Source organism: Mya arenaria, chromosome 7, assembly GCF_026914265.1.
Source record: "Mya arenaria isolate MELC-2E11 chromosome 7, ASM2691426v1".
Taxonomy (NCBI): domain Eukaryota; kingdom Metazoa; phylum Mollusca; class Bivalvia; order Myida; family Myidae; genus Mya; species Mya arenaria.
The window spans coordinates 59,903,777-59,925,046 of record NC_069128.1 but is presented as its reverse complement, the minus strand read 5'-3'; positions in this window follow the sequence as shown (position 1 = coordinate 59,925,046).

Here is a 21,270-nt window from a genome sequence, read left to right as displayed (position 1 = left end):
GTTATATTACATAAAGATGAAGATAATGTGTTATTGCTACTCTATGTGAGAATAAATGAGAAAAAAGCATTGTTACATTGCACTGTTTCTGTTTCTTTGTTGTTATTATTATCATATAATGTGTAAATGTATCGTCATGCAATAAAATATGATTAAACAAAAAATAAACTTAATTTAATGTGTTTCATGTAAAAAATAGACGTTGTTTTAATTAGCTCTTCCGTAGACCGTAAACTTATCGACCAAACTCCGTGAAAGATGATCTTTAAAAGCCTTGCATAAATCCAACATTATGCGAATTTTCCTGGTTAAAAAATCTCCTCTGGTTTCTTCCTTCGAGTTTTCTAGTTGAGAATATATCATAAAAATAGTCTAAATAATTTGATCACAAATACATGCTCATAATGTCGGATAACATTCGTGAACATGTAAAAAGACTTTCAATATATCTCTGATAGTATAATCACTCGATACATTTTCCATACACCTTATCTATTACACCAAAGACATATTGAAAGGAAAAGATGTCTTTATTTTGAATATTAAGTATTTAACTTAAAAAATAGATGTTGTTTTAGCCTTCGCCACCCACTCGTAGGTAGGCTCTTAAAGATACATGTAAGTTCTGCTTGATAAAATGTAAACACAATTTCGAGTATGATGATTTTTTATGATAAGAATTTAATTTATATCTACCTTATCAAAGGTACCTCCAGGCAACTCTCTCCATTGCTTGCTTTGACTAGATCCCAAGTTTTACTTGATTTTTGAGTGTTAGGATACGTAAATCAAAATTGATTTAATTATAAAGTAAGTAAGATAATGGACCTTTTATCTTATGTCTATACGTACATGCACTAAGATACTGAGATACTGATATGTGTAAACGTTTGTTGTTTTCGGGTTGACTATGTATAGTGTGCGTATTGTTTAATTGATCCATATTGTAGTGTAAGGTAATTTGCAATGATACAACGAAATATATAAAGACAAGCACAGTCATAACAATTAAAAAACAGTTAAGAGGCACAAACGTAACTCCATATACACAATCACACGCAAAACAGACTTCGCTTGAAACATTCGTCGTTTTACGAAGAGTTTGAATCTATGTATTTAACGTATGCTTCGTTAACTGAAATGAAAGTTGCATACGATAAAATTAACAGGATGATAAGTTATTAACTCGTTTGGTAGCGTTCCTATTAGATACACCGACAATTGTTTGTCCGTGACCACAACAAGGCTTATGTGAAAGAGTGGGTCTGTTAGGGAAATAGGTCTCAATTCCATTCGGTTGTTAAAAGTTGCAGTGTAACTTAGTAATACATTTATATATTTTCTGTTTTTGGTACACGGCGTGTCAGGTTAATTTTATAAATCACTTCACCAATCTAAATCGATGTCACGACCTTATAATCATCTGCAGGATATACATAGGAGCTAATTAATTAAAATTACATTTTTCTTTCATAAGCGTAAAAGAAACTTGAAAATCAATATGTATTTAACTCACGATCATCGAAAGTTAAATTTCATTTTTTCCGTGTAATTTGTAGAGCAGTTTTTTATTAATCTTATGCTGAAATTTACAAACAATCAAAACTAAATGCACAACTTTAAGAGTTAATATTGATGTAGAAGAAACTGTGGAATTCCCATTTAAGCGACGAATAAGCAGGAATATAGCTATGCAAGTCAAAAACACTTCTCAAGATATGTTAACCAATGTGCCTGTTTTTCACGAACCATTTCGATAACGAAGCATAAGAAGAATAGCATATGTCTGCCATCGTTTTGAGTCAGAAAAATGCGTAATATGTTAAACTTGTTATGCTATATATTCTGTGGTGAAAATCTAAGCACGCGATTTCTTTTTACTTATTTAAGTTTAAGCTGTATATCAACATGTATAACTCTGTAATGACGATGTGTAGTGTTTGAAGGCTGGTCTCATTAAACTGACAATTCCATAGAAAAAGTGAGTTGAAAGTAACGAATTCATTTAAGACATCAACGATATGCAAACACAATATAAGCTTTGCTAATGATTGGAAATTTAGGCTAGCAATATAAAGCACGTTGCAGATTAAATTTGACTAATCTCTCATATTACTTCATATCATTGTATGGTCGATTTTATTTATTCTGAAAATCAAACATATACATAACAAAATAAATGTTTTTGGTTTCACGACCCTTGTTATTGCACTAACTCTATTTTATCTATATTCACTTCCGTTATTTATTTTTACTTTAGGGTGTATTTTTTTCGATATTTCATTTGATCAACAAAACAATACTGTATTCATGATAGTGCATTTTCGTTTACATGGAACCAGACGAAGTGCGACATAAGACATGATATACAGACACACCTTGAGCTAAAAATTAAACCGTCCCTTTTGAAGGGCCATTTATTTGGAAACAATTTCGTTTTTCACCATATATATGTAAAGTATTGATAGTTATGGGAATAATTCATGTCGTAAAACAAATCACTAATTATAACCGAGTTTTCATAATCTTTATTGATGGACAGCAAATAACACCTGAAAGAAATATATACACGAAGAGTTTCAAAATGCTTGGACTTTGCTGCAATAACAACATACTTGATAAATTACGAGAAGGTTGGGTTCAACAACTATCATAATTGTAAAAAAAATCAATATGGAAACTGTTCAAAACACTTATTTTATTATCTTAATCGTTTCTCAAACTAGACCTTAACGCATACTTTATTGAGTCCAAAACCCCTAGAATGACTATGAGAATTGCGCTTTGCTAACTAACAGGCAACACGAACACAATTTTAAACAAACTGCACAAAAACATACTTTTTTGAAGAAAAAAAATCAACTTCGCTATCTTGTCAACATTTAGAACGCAATGAAATTGTGTATATTTTATATATGAAGATTCGGTAAAATTATCATGTGCAAACAATAATAATGAAACAATTATGTTGATATGGTGTAATGGTCATGTTAACGATATGAGCAATGTCATTCTCATGGTGGGAATATTTCGATTAAACCCCGCAAAAAGTAAAGATTTTTACCGTTTAATGTAGAGAATTGATTAAGATAGAAACAGTTTATATCATTTCCGTATGCTTTTGTTAAGTATTTTGCAGAGTGCCTATAAGCGTGCGAAGATAAACGGAACTTGCGTCGGCAAAGATCGCGTAAATAAGAGTTTCTAAGGGGATGGTGGTAATGGATTAATGAAATAATGGAGTAGACCCCTGGTCAATGAAATGACAATTTGGATATATATTGGATTTTATAATAAAATGTGAAGAACTTGAAGAATGAAGAATAACTGTATCAGGATCCTGTCGTTGGTATCAGCTTTGACTGACATCCCGAATGCATTGCTTGACAATCGGTTTGCTCTTACACCACACCTGGATTCTATAAACAGTCACACTTTATTTCTTTTATGTTTGATTTGCTTGAACTCAAACTATGTTAAGTGGACTTTAATAACTTCATTTTCAGCGAGAAGAAGGGCGTGTAGCATAACATGTATTTGAACACGTTAATGCCTTGATATACTAAATCGGAGAAGTCCTGTTTTATGTCAGTTTTGCATACACTTAGCGGCAGTCACGGAGTGACATGGTCTTTACTAAAAATAGTTATATTTAAGGCGAATATGGCAGTCACAGAATGGCAAGGTCTATACTGGGTACAGTTAAATGTATGGCGGATACGGCAGTCCCAGAGTGACACGGTCAATACCAGGTATACTTATATGTATGGCGGTTACGGCAGTGACAGAGTGACACTGTCTATACCAGGTATCGTAATACGTATGGTGGCTACGGCAGTCACAGAGTGACACGGATTATACCAGGTATAGCTATACGTATGTTGAATACGTCAGTCACAGAGAAACACGGTATTTACAAGGTACAGTTATACGCATGGTGGATACGGCAGTCACAGAGTGACACGCATTGTAACAGGTATATTTATACTTTTGTCGGATACGGCAATCACAGAGCGACACGGTCTATACTTGGTATAGAATTACGTACGGCAAAAACGGCTATCACAGAGTTGTACGGTCTATACAAGGTATACTTTTACGTATGGCAAATTCGGCAGTCACTGAATGACAGGGTCTATACCAGGTATAGTTACATGTACGGCGAATAAGACAATCACAGAATGGCACGGTCTATACCAGGTATAGTCATACGTATGGTGGATACGGCAGTCACAGATTGACACGGTCTAAACAAGGTATTGTAATACGTATGGCTAATACGGCAGTCAATGAGTGACACGGTCTATGCCAGGGTATAGTTATACGTATGGCTAATACGGCAGTTAAGGAGATACACAGTCTATACCAGGTATTGTTATATGTATGGCGAATACGGCAGTCACAGATTGACACGGTCTATTCAAAGTAGTGTAATACGTATTGCTAATACGGCAGTCAAGGAGTGACACGGTCTATATCAGGTATAGTTATATGTATGGCAAATACGGCAGTCACAGATTGACACGGTCTTTACCAGATATAATTTTACATATTGTGGATACGGCAGTCACAGACTAATACGGTCTATACCAAACATAATTATACATGTTGTGGATACGGCAGTCACAGACATACTTGGACTATACCAGGTATAATTATACGTATGGCGAATACGGCAGTCGCACAGTGACATGGATTAAACAATTTATAGTAATACGTATGGCGAAATGGACGTCACAGAGTGACAAGGTCTATACCAGGTATAGTTTTTTCACATGGCAAATAAAGGAGTCACAGAGTGACTCGGTTTACACTAGAAGTATGTATGGCGAATACGGCAGTCCATAAGTAATACGGTCTATACAAGGTATATTGTTACGTGTGGCAAATGCGGCAGTCACAGTGTGACACTGTTTTTACTATGCATATAAACCAATATGGCGAATACGGCTGTCACAGAGTGACACGGTCTATACCAGGTATAATTATACGTATGACAAATACGACAGTCACAGAGTGAAACGGTCTATACCAGGTATAATTATACGTTTGACGAATACGGCAGTCACGGACGTGAAAGGGTATTTACTTGCTATTCTTATACGTACGGCTAATACGGCAAGAACAGTGTGACACGGTGTATACTTGATATAGTTATACGTTTGGTGAATATGGCAGTCACAGAGTGACACGGTTTATTACAGGTATAGATATATACATGATGGATACGGCAGGCACAGAGTGACACGGTCTATATTAGGTATTGCTACACGTATGGCGAATACGGCAGTCACAGAGTGGCACGGTCTATACCCGGTGTAGTTATATGTATGGTAAATTCGGAAGTCACAGAGGGACACTGTCTTTACCAGGCATAGGTATACGTATTTTGGATACTGCAATCACAGACTAACATGGTCTATACCAGGTATAGTTATAAGTATATCCGATACGGCAGTTACCGAGTGACACGGTCTATACCACTTTTTGTAATACGTACGGTCAAAGAGTCTCAAGGTCTTTACCAGGTAAATTCAAATATATGGCGAATACGGCAGTCACAGAGTGAACCGGACTTTAGTAGGTATAGTTAAACGTATGGTGAATACGGCAGTCACAGAGTAACACGGTTTTTATTATGCATAGTTAAACATATGGTGGATACGGTAGTCACAGAGTAACACGTTCCTTACCAGGTTTAATTATACGTGTGGCGAATAAGACCGACACGTGGTGACACAGTCTTTACTAGGTATAGTTAAATGAATGGCGAATACGGCCGTCACTGAGAGACACGGTGCTTACCGGGTATAGTTGTACATATTGTGAATACGGCAGCCACATACTAACATGGTCTATACAAGGTATAGTTATACGTCTAGCCAATACGGCAGTCACAGAGTGGCACGGATTATACAAGGTATAGTGATACGTATGGTGAAAAGGGAGACACAGAGTGACACGGTCTATACCAGGCATAGTTATAGGCATGGCGAATACGGCAGTCACAAAATGACTCGGTTTAAACTTGGAATAGATGTATGTACGGCCGATACGGCAGTCACAGTGTGACACGGTCTATACCAGGTTTAGTAATACGTATGGCGAATAAGGCAGTTAGAGACTGACACGGTCTATACGAGGTATAGTTATACGCATGGCGAATACGGCAGTCAGAGGGTGACACGGCCTATACCGGGTATAATTACACAAACGGCCAAAAAGGCAGTCATTTAGTGACACGGTCTATACCAGGTATGGTTAAACGTATGGCGAATACGGTAATCACGGAAGTGACACGGTCTTTTCTAGGTATATTTATACGTACGGCTAATGTGACAAGCACAGAGACACACAGTGTTTACATGGTAAAGAAATGTATTTCTTGAAATAAATCATGCTGAAACTAAGTGCAGCAAAATAATTATCCTACCCAAAAAATGTATGAGAAGAAATTACTTGTGTAATTACTAACACAGAGTGGTAAGGTCTATACAAGGTGTAATTAAATGTATGGTTATAACAGCAGTGACAGAATGACACCGTCTTTTCCAGGTATAGTTACATGTATTGCAGATACGGCTGTCACAGAGTGACACGAACGATATTAGGTATAGTTTTACGTATGGCGAATATGGCAGTCACCTAATTGTACGGTCTATACCCGGTGTAGTTATATCAATGGTGGATACGGCAGTCACAATTTGACACGATCTATACTAGGTATGGTTATACGTATGGCTAATACGGCAGTCACAGAGTGACACGGTCTGTACCAGGTATAGATACATGTTGCGAATAGGGCAGTCACAGAATGACACTGAATATACGAAGAATAGTCATACGTATGGCGAATTCTGCAGTCAAAGAGTGACGCGGTCTTTACGAGGTATATTTAAGATATGGAGAATACGGCAGTCACTGAGTGACACAAATAAACATAGTACACCAGGTACTGTTATACGTATGGCAAATACTGTAGTCATAGAGTGACACGGATTATACTAGGTATAGTTATGTATATGGCGCATACGGCAGTCACAGAGTGACACAGATTATACGAGAAATAGTAGTACGTAACAGATTGACACGGTATATACCAGGTATAGTTAAATATATGGAGAATACGGCAGTCTCAGAGTGACACAGATAACACAAGGAGTATTTATACGTATGGCGAATACGGCTGTCACTGAATGACACAGATAACACCAGGTACTGTTATACGTGTGGCGAATACGGTAGTCATAGAGTGACATGGATAAAACGAGGTATAGTTATATGAATGGCCGATACGGCAGTCACAGAGTGACATAGATTACACGAGGTATTGTTATACGTAAGGTTAATACGGTAGTCATAAAGTGACAAGGATTATGCAAGGTATAGCTATACGTATGGCAAATACGGTAGTCATAGAGTGACACGAGTTTGTCATGTATAAATATACGTATGGCGAATACGGCAGTCACTGAGTGACACGGATTATGCCTGGTGAAGTTTTACGTATGGCGAATACGGTAGTCATAAAATGACACGGATTATTCGAGGTATAGTTATATTTATGGTGAAAACAGCTGTCACAGAGTGACATGGTCTATACCAGGTATAGTTATACTTTTGATGGATACGGCAGTCAGAGAGTGACACTGTCCTTACCAGGTATAGGTATACGTAGGTGAAATACGACAGTCTCAGAGTGACACGGTCCTTACCAAGTTAAGTAAACGTTTGGAAAAAAACTGCAGTCAAAGAATGGCACGGTTTATAGTAGGTATAGTTAAACACATGGTGAATACGGCAGAAACAGAGTGACACTGTCTTTACCAAGTAAAGTCATACATATGGTGAAAACGGCAGTCATTGACTAACACGGTCTTTACCAGGTATTGTTAAACGTATGGACGATAAGGAAGTCACATACTAACATGGTCTATACCAGGTATAGTTATACGAATGGTGAATACGGCAGTCACAGAGTGACACGGTCTATACACGGTATATATAAACGTATGGTGGGTATAGCAGTCGGAGAGTAACACCGTCTATACAGGTATAGTTATACGTCTGGCCAATACGGCCGTCACAGAAAGACACGGAAAATACGATGTTTAGTTATACGAATGGCGGATACGGCAGTCACTGAGTGACACGGTTTTTTAAAGGTATATTAATTCGTATGGCAAATGCGGCAGTCACATTATGACACGGATTATACCTGGTTTAGTTTTATGTGTGGTGAATGAGGCAGTCATAGAGTGACACGGATGATATCAGTTATAGTTATACATGGCTCGAATACGGCAATAACAGAGTGACAAGATTCTTACTAGGTTAAGTTATACGTATGGTGAACACGGCAGTCACATAGTGACACGGTTTTTAATAGGTATAGTTAAACGTATGGTAAACACGGCAGTCACAGAGTGACACGGTCTTATACAAAGTATAGTTATACGTATTGTGGATGTTGTAGTCACAGAGTGGCACTGTCTATACCAGGTACAGTTATACGTGGGACGAATACGGCAGTAACAGAGTAACACGGTCTATACCAGGTATAGTTATACGTATAGCCAACACGCCAGACACAGAGTTACACGGTCTATACCAGGTATGGTTATACGTTTGGTGAACACGACAGTTACAGAATGATACGGATAAGGCAGTCACAGAGTGACACGATGTTTTCCAGGTGTATTAATTGGTATACCTGGTTTAGTTTTACGTATGGTGGATGAGGTAGTCATAGAGTGACACGGATGTTATCAGTTATAGTTTTACGTATGGCGAATATGGCAGTCACATAATGACAGGTCTATACTAGGTATAACCATGCGTATGGCGAATACGGCAGTCACAGAGAGACACGGATAATACTTGGTTTAGCTATACGTACGGCGGATACGGCAGTCACAGTGACTCGGGCTATACCAGATATTTTAAAGCGTTTGGCGAATACGGCAGTGACAGAGTGACGCGGTATATACCAGGTATAAATATACGAACGGTAAATACAGCAGTAACAGATTTACGCGGATTATACCAGGTATAAATATACGAACGGTAAATACAGCAGTCACAGATTTACGCGGATTATACCAGGTATAGTTATACGTACGGTGAATACAGCAGTCACAGAGTTACACGGTCTATACCAGGTATAGTTATGCGTATGATGCATATTGTCAATGATTTCAAATGGATTAAAACATGATTTTGTAGAATAATAAAGTATTTAACATATAATTAGTATGTTCTCTGAAAGTCTTAAAAATGAGATACATGTATAACAAAATGGTTTTGAATGGGATTAGCTGCCAAAAAAACGAGAGACTGCAATTTTCCATTCGTCAAAAACTTTTTGTTTTACATCGGCTGATTGTGATGTTCATTTCAATAGGTAAGCACAGCTAGGGTCGATCGAGCCTAGGAGCAGTTTCATAAGAATCTCGGTTTGAATGGCTTGAATGACCCTAGCCATTTCGCTTGAATAATTAACATTTCTAAGCGAAAACAGTAAAACAAAATGTTTCAACAAAACATTTCCATGTCTAACTGCTTTATGACCTTCACCGAATGTACACATCCGGTACGGTTTCGGATAGTACTCGTTACTGAAACACGGTGTCATTATTGGTAAAACTAAATTCACTATTATTGCACCGATGGTTCCATTTTAATCCCTTTAAAGTTTTTAATAATGTTTAATTGTTTGCCTACCAAGTATACGGCGGCCATTTTTATTTTCGTGAAAATGACGTCAGTGTGCACGTTCTCGTCTTCGTCAGGCAATTATGCTATCATCTGAGACTTTAATCATAATTGCAGGAACGATTTTCTTAAGTAAAATGTTACTATGTATAGTATAATTGTATTAAAAAACACATGCAATGTTTATATGAAAGCATAATAATAAACATTGTTTTGTTACATGACTTGTTTTTGCACATATCAGTCGGTTGCCCAAGTGCTAACTACAAATTACAAATTTGGATTTGGTTGTTTTTCATTATTTCGGAGATAGTAAATGGAATGGGAACAAACTTTTCCAAGACGTTGCATACGGAACACATTGGATTAGATCGTATTTTCCACGTGTATAGAGTTTTAGCTGTTATTCTATGAATCAATTTGAACTAAAACTGTTTGATTCGATTATCAATATTTTGTATTCAACACAAAATAAACCGAATTCCACTCTATATGCGCATCATCAAGTTTTGTTTCCCATGGCATTTGTGTGTATGGCTTTGTAAATATTTTGCAAATTAAAACTTGATTTATGCATATCTTAGGGCTTTTTTAAACTTTAATGTTTTCGGTAAAACTATAGTTCAGTCAGTTCTAACGTTTGATCTTATTGAATGACGCGTGTTTAATGTTTGTTTCCAAATTATTGGAATAGCTTTCTTTAAGCGCTGAATTTTAGATATCCAATTAGATTTTGATTTAATTAATCTAATACATATGCTTCATTCAGCTTTCCTTCTTTGAATATATCGCTAACATAAATAAAATTAGATTTAATCCAGTAATTAAATACCAGGAATATCCATTTTTCTTTATTAAAGCGATCAACTACACATTTTGCGTCCTTAGTTCTGTAAAGGATTTTAGCATTTGAACATAAGCAAGATTTTTAAGTTCAATGAATGCGTCCAAAACACGTTTACAAAAGAGTACTTACTTAATCATACTTACAGATATGTTCATGATATATTTCAATTGAAAGAAAGGGAGGTAATACGGCCGTGCTTAATGCATAGTTTGATAACGTACATATCCTATGTTATATCATTCATACTGTTATATGTAATGAATTGTCATTGAATTTTCAAGTTACTCATTTATCAAAAATCAGATTATTTTAATAAATCAACATCCTCACATACCGCATAAAATTAAATATATTTCTCTTTTGCGTAAGTTTAACGCCAATAAAATATTGGCGGTGCGCAGATACACATATTACTCACAGTGCGTTATTTAAGAAATATTGCATCCGGCCAACAGCGCACTATTCATTAGGATTGGCCACCGCATTTTTAATACGATTATTTGAATACCATTTAATAATATAATGTTATTAATTAGGTGATTTCATATTGGCCTAGTTATTTGTCCGAGCCCGAAAGGGTGAAGGCAAATACAGGTGACCGAGGACAAATAACTGGGCCAATATGAAATCACCTAATTAATAAGTATTTTATTAATTAACTATTACCATTTTGGTTAAAAACATTCTTATAACTTACCTTTAGTTCACATTGAAGCCGTATTTATCCCTTATTCATTCATGGTGTCTGCTTTTCTAGACTAGACTTTGCTGATTTTGACATGCATCCTTATAGTGACATTGCTCATACTTATGAATAAAGCACTGTGCATTATAAGGAAGCATGTCTTTTCGTCTTACGTCAAATGTTTTACCTTCGGTGTCCATTTTGTCGGCGTTCAAAATCATAGTAGTCGTAAAATCCACCAACGGGTTAAATACAACTGTTATATCAAACCGTACAAAGTGGTTCAATCATTCAATAGGTTCAAGTATTCCAAATAGGTTTATACGAAGCACATAATTTTTAAAACAGTCAGAAACGGAAAACAAAGTGGCTACCTTTAAAATTAATTTCCAGCGTATTTCTCATATTAGGCGAGTTTCAATAGCCAATGAAAATGGCTCATTTCTCAAATCCTATATAAGGCAAGTTTTGTAGCTAATCAAAACGGAGGAAACTCATATTAGGCGAGTTTTGTTGATATTTGCCGAGTATGGTCATATATTGTCTTCAATTGTCTGGTATTGATACCGCGATTGTCTCTGTATCTCGTCAAATACGTTATAGTTGATTAAGGTATTAGCCGCGTAATACACACTTTTTTATAAGCTTTAACCGACAACATAGTTATAATCACGGTACACTATGAGACTTTTATCCTAATTTTGAAGATTTTTTACCGTGAATTAAAAAAGTTATTTATGTTTCATTACACCCACCCCCAAACTCCAAGGGCTACAAAAAGCGACAAGTAAATATTTTGTCTATATTTGATTTTTTTTCGCATTATCAGAGATTATGAAATAAACACAACAGTTTCTGGTAAAATAAACTTCAGTTAACAGAAAACTAAAGTTAAAACGAACACATTATTGATACACATGGAAAAAAATCATTTTGATTGATCTTATGATTCTTCGGAAAAGAGCAGTTTTTCGATGTTTGAAAATATATAGCAGTTTTATAAAATTCATAAAAAATAGTTAACTATAAGGCAAGCTGCTGAAATCATTTTAGATATTATGTATGATGTCTATTGAACAATTTAAAAGACAATTTATGATAGTTTACCGTCCAGTTTTGAAGAAAATATACATAATGTCATGTTACCATACATTTTTATAGCTAATAAAATGCTTAAAAATGAACCTTTTTCTTGTAAAAAATTATAAAACTTAATTGGACTTATTCATAAAATGTACTCTTTCAAATAAATGAATTTTACTTATGATACTAACTCAGAATACAGAGTTTAAAACAAATGAGTGTACTTTTAAACTAAAATATTTGAAGAAACAAGAACACTAAGTGGGCTCGCCCCTCCAAAAATATCAGAGTGAAAGTTCTGAACTAATGTTGTTGTTTTTTAATATTATAACATGTAAACAATCTCTGTGGGTAATTTGATGTATATCTGTTTTATTTTGTCATTGGTATTCTAACAATTAGTTTTCTTTCACAATAATTCTTCACTCTTCAACATTTGAAGTTTGGTCTGTTCCCATGCTTTTTACTTGTAGTGTGTGCACAGATGATAACTCAATGCTGAGTCAATGCTGATTTGGTTTTCATGCACCTTCAGGTACTCTCCCATCAAGAATGTTTAGTGCTGTAAAGGAAAAAAGTTGTACTTTAAGGCCTTTCTAACTAATTAGTATAGATAATTATACTACCATACATATACAAAATAAAATATAAACAGTTTAATATTTCTCGACATTATTTTGAAAAAACAACAACAAGCTGATACATACATGTATATATATAAAGAAAATTATTAAATTTATCAATAAAATTCATCGTCATCATCATCATCATCATCATCATCATCATCATCATCATCATCACCACCACCACCACCACTTGACCACCATCACCACCACCACCACCACCACTTGATTATTGAATACAGTAGGTTTATAAAAACAAAAACCAAGTCAAATATGTTTTATATGAAATACTCACATCATCTCAATCAGATGCGACTGCCTTGTGGATGGACATGGCTGTCAAATCCGCTCTCAAGGATCCAAGATAGTATTTAATGCAGGCTGGAATTCTTCATAACCCAGTGTTGTTGACTAAGTAATATTCAGTCATTTTCCTGTCTGGAAGAAATTAGACTTCTGATTATTAACCAGCAGAAACTACCACCGTAAAATGCAAATGCACAAGTATTATACATTCTGCACTAAAATCTGTTTTAGCCAAGAGTAAGGGTTGGTAGGCACAAATGTGTAGTTGTTGTGCATATGGTTGATAATGATTCACAACAGTATGGGGTTTTAACGAGACCTACACCAAGCCAATGAATGTCAATAGTGTCCTAGCAGATGTGGCTTCTAGCCCCAAACCACATACAACTTTTTTTCACAAGTTAATTTTGAAAATATGCATTTTGTAAACAAATAACGGGTATGTAAATGTATTGTGGTATGTTAGAAATAGGTCACGTACCAAAACACATCATTTTTAAACAAGTCTAATTCTAATTCTAATTCTAAGATAAAACAATCAATTTAAAGATTGCATACTCATATTATATCTTAAACATAAGTTATGTACATAAGTACATATAAAAATATGTAACATGTACATAAGTACATGTAAAATATGAACAAATTCAACATGCTGTCTAAACATTTAGCTAATAAAAATGATTTAAGAATTCCAAAGATAAATTAAAAAAAAAACGTTTTTGAACACAAACGTACAAAACTGCTCAAGGAGACTTACATTCAGAGCCTTTGATACGAATATCCCAGTTCCATGCCGATTGTTGACAGTTCGTTTTTTCGAGAGAAAATCTTCTCTTACGCGTATATTTCACTTATAATCCATGTTTAACTGTAATGACTCAAATTGTTAGATGTATCGTAATCAACTGTCAGCGTGTACTTTTAGTGTTTATTTATTTTAAACATATATTCATGAGAAAAACATCACAATATTTCCAAATCCTACGATGTAGAAATTCCATTATTGACCTATGAATAGCCGGAAAATACCTTCTGTTTCTAAAAATAGCAACATCCGGTACAGGCCGAATACGCCCGATGTTCGTCGCGATCTGTTACGGCGAGTGGCGATATATGTCGATGTTACCCGATGTTTCCCGAGTTGTATTACATGGCTAATACCTTAATAATACATATTATCATGTTGCATCATATGACTAAACAATATTCTTTTAGGAATTATAACATACGATAAACTTTACTAAACAGAGCATGTAAAGGTGCTGTTTTCAGTTTAAACTGTTTAAAGGTTAAGGGTAAAACCATCCCACATATGAAGAATACAACAATGAAAATGATTGCGTGAAAGCTTTTAACAACAATCTTTACACTTTCGACTACTGGACTGGTTTTCATATATAATATTAATTGGTACGTTTACAAAATGTACAAACTCGGGTAATGTGTTCGCCTTTTTTGCTAAAAACGAAACAGCAAATCAAAATACACAATATACAGATATAGAGTTGCCGTTGCACTGAAATAATAACACATTGAATAACAAATAGCATTGGTGTGAGTTCGCATTATATAGTAATTGTATAATGACTCAAATAAGCTTCTTTTACTCAAACCATTTGGCCATGTCAAAGTCGAAAATTATTTGTCGAAAACTGAAAAAGACAACTACAGAAATTTACCCATACTAAGTAATAAACTGCCTTTGTCATTATGCAAACATAGACAGAATTCCTGCTGCAATGTGCGCCGAACATCGCTCTGATTTATAATGTGTATATTTGATTCTTTTTATGAGACTATTCCTACAGTATAGAAAGGGCTGGCTGTTAACCTATTAAATCTGGTTAGTATATATGCACCTGATGAATTAATAGGTTATCGTCGATATGTACACATTATTTATAACTTAAAGATGGTTAATTTCGTGTTATCAGTAGTATATGACCCTTTAAATCACTCAACAAATGTTAATTAGATAAAACGTTTAAATTTAATCTGTTTAAAATACAGACTTTATGACATTCTATGTATCATTTGAATTTAGAAACAATGTGATTATATATGTTTCACATTCGGTCCTAACTCATTTTCGTATGTACAATTTATATGTATTGCAAGGCGCATTACTTCGCTTTCGAGTTTTTTTTTAGTTTGCGAAAAAAACCTGCATATTTCAATTAAATTAAACCATAACTAATCATTGTTTAACCGTAAATTCAATTTAGCCCATTTTATTCTGAAATGCTTTACAAAAATTGCTATCAGAATATTTAAGGGTAATGTCTGCTAACTTAAAAGGGGGGTAGGCAGACAGAGCCTGTAAACTAGTGCTGACCTATTGCAGTTAAGGGGTAGGCTGGTTTTTGAAGCTGCAGAAGTTGTTTTGGGATTATTTGAATGACTAAACCAGTTTCCATTATAGTGTTGTGATGCCCTAAATCATTTGGGAGTGTAACATGGTTGTCGTAAACTGTAAGAATGACGTAAAAGTTTGAATGGCTGGGGTATGGGGGTAAGGCAAAATGGACGGTAGTATCTTGAATATGCCAAGAAAAGGTTGTGTTTTCAGTCGAAAAACCACCCTGCCATTAACGTATATGGGCTTCACATGGGTATTTTCTGTAACTTCAATTTCAATTTAATGCATTAAGGAACAAAGTATTTATCAGTATCGACACTTACTTAAACAATTGTAGCCCTGTGTATATTTCTACATTCGTTAAATGTGTTGTCTGCTGCATTTCTGATATTTAGTGTTGTCTGCTTCCCTTTATTGATATTTGATGGTGTGATAATAATAATCTACAGGGTTTTGTCGCATTTTAGTTCTAAACTGAGTTCTGGCTTTTTTCAATAAATCATTTCCATGTTAAATATGTACTACATCAAATCTTGAGAGTTATTATTTTAATTGCAATATGTTGTTTTGGTTTGGCATTCTGTATTATTTGAGGGTTTACAGGACGGGTAATCGACCTTCAACGTACCATTCCAAATGTAGACAAAAACCGGCATCTTGAATGTGAAAAGGTAAGTTTTTAACTCTTTCTCCGTTTTTAGAATGAACTTGAAGCAGAAATAAAGTTCTGAACCTGCTCTTCAGTATTCCACATCTTTTGGTACCTACATCGAGTAGAAACTCCTTTTAGAACAAAAGTTACATGTGCGTTAGAAATTGAATCGACGTGAAATGTCCACGGTTTTACAGGGTAAAGTGCAGTGCATTTTGCTATTTATCACTGTTTTTAGTCCAAGGAAGTATGTAATTCCGTTTCACATTTCAAGTTTAATGACAAAGTCTAAAATCAAACAAAGCATTATTATTCAGTAAAATTGTCATATTTCATTTTTGGTACGGCGCAGTGCTATAACATAAATGATAAAATGCCGCGCATTTTGCTATATCTCACTGTTTTTCCGCCAAGAAAGTCATTTTGTTGATAAACTCTCTAAATAGGTAGTGTCATTTCATGGTCAATGACAAAGTAAAAGATCAAACAAAGCACTAGTTTACAGTTAAATTATCGAACATGTATTTCATTTTTGGTACGGCGCAGTGCCATAAAATAAATGATAAAGTGCTGTGACATTTTCTCCGTTTAACCAAATGGCATTTACGTCGTCTCTTTCAGACTGGCAAGAGTACAGATTAGCACCTATCTCCAGTCATTTATCGTACATATACATACATACACGATTTGAACATTTAGTAGCCATCGATGCATTGTATTTCTCCGTTAGCTCACCCGGTTAGCAATGCCGATTATAAGTATCTTCCATGGCCGAAAGTGTAAGATAGGTTCATTTCGACCCGAGCGTTGGGTGTTTTGCGAAAACGAGTTTCCGCAAAACACCCTACGTGAGGGTCGGATGAACCTATCTTACACGAGCGGCTATGGTAGATGCTTTTTCTCCCACCTCAGTTAAACAAAATTAAGTAAAAATGTATTTTTTTTGCCGGAACTCTTTTGTGCTTAGTGAAAATAATTGCGTACGGATATGCGATAATTCGTGGTTGTCATGGATATTCGCGCAGTGATTCAGAGTATGTAAATGGTCTGATCGGTATTTAAATAGTTATAAGAAGAGTAAAGCATTATTTCTTGAAAGGTGTGTGAAAACTGTTTTCTGGTGACATTCGAAGCGAGAAATAATTAACTAACGTTCTAAATATTGCCACAAGACAAGGTTTCCATGATGCCCTACAGACGACAGTCTTCAACAAGGGAGGTAATTACAATGTGGTGACCATAAAAAGAAGTTCCATACGGGCATTTCAGCTTCGCCCGTGGGCAAGATAAGAATTTCTAGCATGATTAAATTAATGGTTCTACTTATCTGAGGTGGGAGAAAAAAGCGTCTGCTAAACTCTTATAAATAGACCATTTTTTGGTTCAAAGTTCCACATTTCAGAAAATAAGAAGCATAAATTATGTGACTACTGTGGTTTGTCATTTTAAAGAAGACGGTTACTACAAATACACATAAGAGAGATGCACGATAAGATGGTTAAAGGGGCTTTTTATTTTTTGAATGTTATTCTCTGAATCTGGTGTTGTGGTTTTATTATTGTCCACAGAAACCGGGTATGCAGATTGGAGTTTACCATATGAGTCTTCATGAAGATATTCTACAGTTTCAGTTTTAGCGTCTGAAACTGACCAAGTGCTTGATAGAATACTCAATTATTAATACGATTTAGGGCCATCATGGCCCTCTTGTTATCATAAAGCAAGACAAAAGGCCACTGTGGAAAATCTGTAAAAAAATACATGTGTTCATGCATATTTAACTGTAAAAGGTCTAAAACAGATCTCTTTTCGTTTATACCTGATTTTTTTAGCAAAGCTGTTTAAAATAATAATTAATTGAATTTAAGATTATTTTGTTCATTAGACATAATGACACAAATTATTTTAATATTTATTGAAAGAATCGTTTAGATAATTCTGTAATGAAAGCAGCCCTATCAATCTAAACAACACATTTGTTCATAATTAACATTTTGCAACTTTTTTTTTTTTTGGTGGGGGGGGGGGGGGGGTGGGGTATGGTTTTGTAGCAAACAAATAAGAATATATTCTGTATTTTCACTGTGATGTTTTGCAGACAATTTGCTGGAGCTGCCTGTACAATCATTTCAACAAGGTTTTTGGTTAGGGAGTTTTGCCTGATTATTATTAGTAATTAAGTAAATGTTTTGCCATGTTTTATCATCATATTTAAATAGATGTTTGCCCATTCAATTATAGTGAAAGCTATGATTGCCCCTGATTGTAGTATACTTCAGTGCAACATTATGGTTAGTGATCATTTTTTTTTGTAACATATTCTTCAAATGTGTTTGAGTACTTGATCTCAAATGCATAGTAGCTTTATTTAACATAAAAAAGAACAACTCGAACTTAAATTTAAAATATATAGTAATGCATTATATATACTGTATACACTATTAGTGTAGATGGTTGTGTTTATAATAAATAAATCGCTTACAGCAACAGAACTGCTTGTTATTTGAAAAAAAATCATTAACATATACAAAAAACGTTTCCCTTTCACTCCTAGTATGGTTCACTTAGTCATTAAGTAAACTTTCAAGTGTCCGTTAATAGCACTTCAAGCCCGTAGAGGCAGCGCCTCAGTTCATAATACTATGAATAATCGAAAAGTATAAATTAATAATTGTCCGAAGAAGAAATTGATAATTGTAGAACAAAAGATAAAATAGTGTTGGTGCAATAGCATAGGTCCATCGGGAAACCCAAAATATTCAATATTAAATATTTAACCTAATATTAAACTTTAAACTTTTAATTTAAAACATTTGTTTGTTAGTTTTATTCATTTTTTATTTAAGTTTTACCCTTGAAGTTAAAAAGTTTGACAGAGAGTTTGTAAATTTAGTATTATATTAATAAACAAACTATATTACAGTTATTGTGGAAACATATTAAAATTAACTTTCAGTGATCATGGCAAAAACAAGTATTGAATTTTATTTTATAAATGCAGTTTAATTTGAGCTTATTAGTACAGCAACGGAAGTCGAGAACCTTGCACCGGAGTATATATATATATATATATATATATATATATATATATATATATATATATATATATATATATATATATATATATATATATATATATATATATATATATATATATTTTTTTTTTTTTTTTTTTTTTTGGGGGGGGGGGGTTGTAGTTTAGACCCCCTTGTTAAGGAATCCGTTTGATGCCCTTGCGCCACCCTTCGGGAAGTCGAGATTTTCAAGATGGCGACCAATATGGCCGCCAATGTTTACCAAAATCAACAATTGACCTTGACTTTTGTGTCCTTGCATTGATAGTAGTGCAAATCTATACTATTATTAAAACGATATTTGTGGGTTTAAAGGGTTACTGACCTCTATCTTCATTCTATGTGTACATAATAACAACATGGTTTTGTATAGGCCTGCAAAACACAATCATAACATCTGAGTGAAGTAACTTTGTTACAACATGGTAACGCTATACTTAACAACATTGCGGCCAAGATAATAAACTGATTATATAAACAAGACGCATACATCACCAGAGGCTTTTTCTATTGTCACATGAAACCAAGCATTTATTTATAAATTATTGTATGCTTACTACTTCACGGCATATATCGCGCAATAGTTTGATAATCCGGCAACTTTTGCTCCATCTGAAAGAATTATTTAAATCAGAAAATTATATGTAATAAATATTGGTATATACATAATAATAGATATTGAACTATGTAATATGTATACGTCAAGTAATCATGATCTTATATGTCGTAAAAATGTCTTTCCATACAGGGTTGTGCATACTTTTAATTAAATTGATGTATTCGGGCGACCATTAAAATTGATATGGCGGCCATTTTTGAGGCCTTCTTGGTAATTATGTGACTATATATTATGTTTTGAAATAGATATTGCACACATGTATCATAAATATATCCAAAACGATGTTATTTGCAACAAAATATAACGATTTAGACAGTTTTGTTTCGATTTGGCGGCCATATTGGACGCCATGATGGTCTTAATATGGTGTGAAATTTATAAGAATTCATCGTTTTATATTCATAAACCATAATAATATAGATTTGCACTACAATAAAAGCAATGACACAAAAGTAAAAGTCAGTTGTTGATTTGGGTATAAATTGGCGGCCATCTTGGCGCCATCTTGAATATCTCGATTTCCCCAAGGTTGGCGCGAGGCCATCAAACGGATTCCTTAACTAAGGGTTCTAAGCGACTAAAAAAACCAAAAACATTTTCTATGTACTCCGGTGCAAGGTTCAGCCAAAAATTCCCATTTGGCTGCTGGACTAAAACATAAATTTCATAAATAAACCTTTTATTAGAATTAACTTAAACTCTAACACTGTTTAATTAAAAAATAGGCAAAAAATTCACCGTCAACTCGAAACACGACTATTGTATCATTATAAACATATCAGTATCTTAGAGCATGTACGTATATATATTAGATAAAAGGTCCATTATCTTATCAACTTAACTGAACTTTACTTTACTATACTAAATCAATTTTAATTTACGCATCCTTACACTCAAAAATAAATATTAAACATGGGATCTAGCCAAAGCAAGAGATGGAGAGAGTTGCAGGAAAATACTTTTGATAAGGTAGGTATGAACTACATACTTATCATTAAAAAATCGTACTCATAATATGTATGAACAGAATAACAAACATAATTTACATGTATCTTTAACCATCGAGTTGGTGGGCAAGCAAGAATAGAATGTTAAAAGATTTTCGTTTAAATAGTCAATATTCAAAATAATGGCATTTTTTTCTTTCGACAATTTTGGTGTAATAAGTTTGATGTTAATAATATGTATCGAGATAATATTTTTATTAGAGATCTATTGAAAATATGTTTTCATATTCGCCCACGATAGGCTTCCGAGACCCGGGTAGGCTAGTTTGTCAAGTTATGAGTCACTTTGTACCATTCA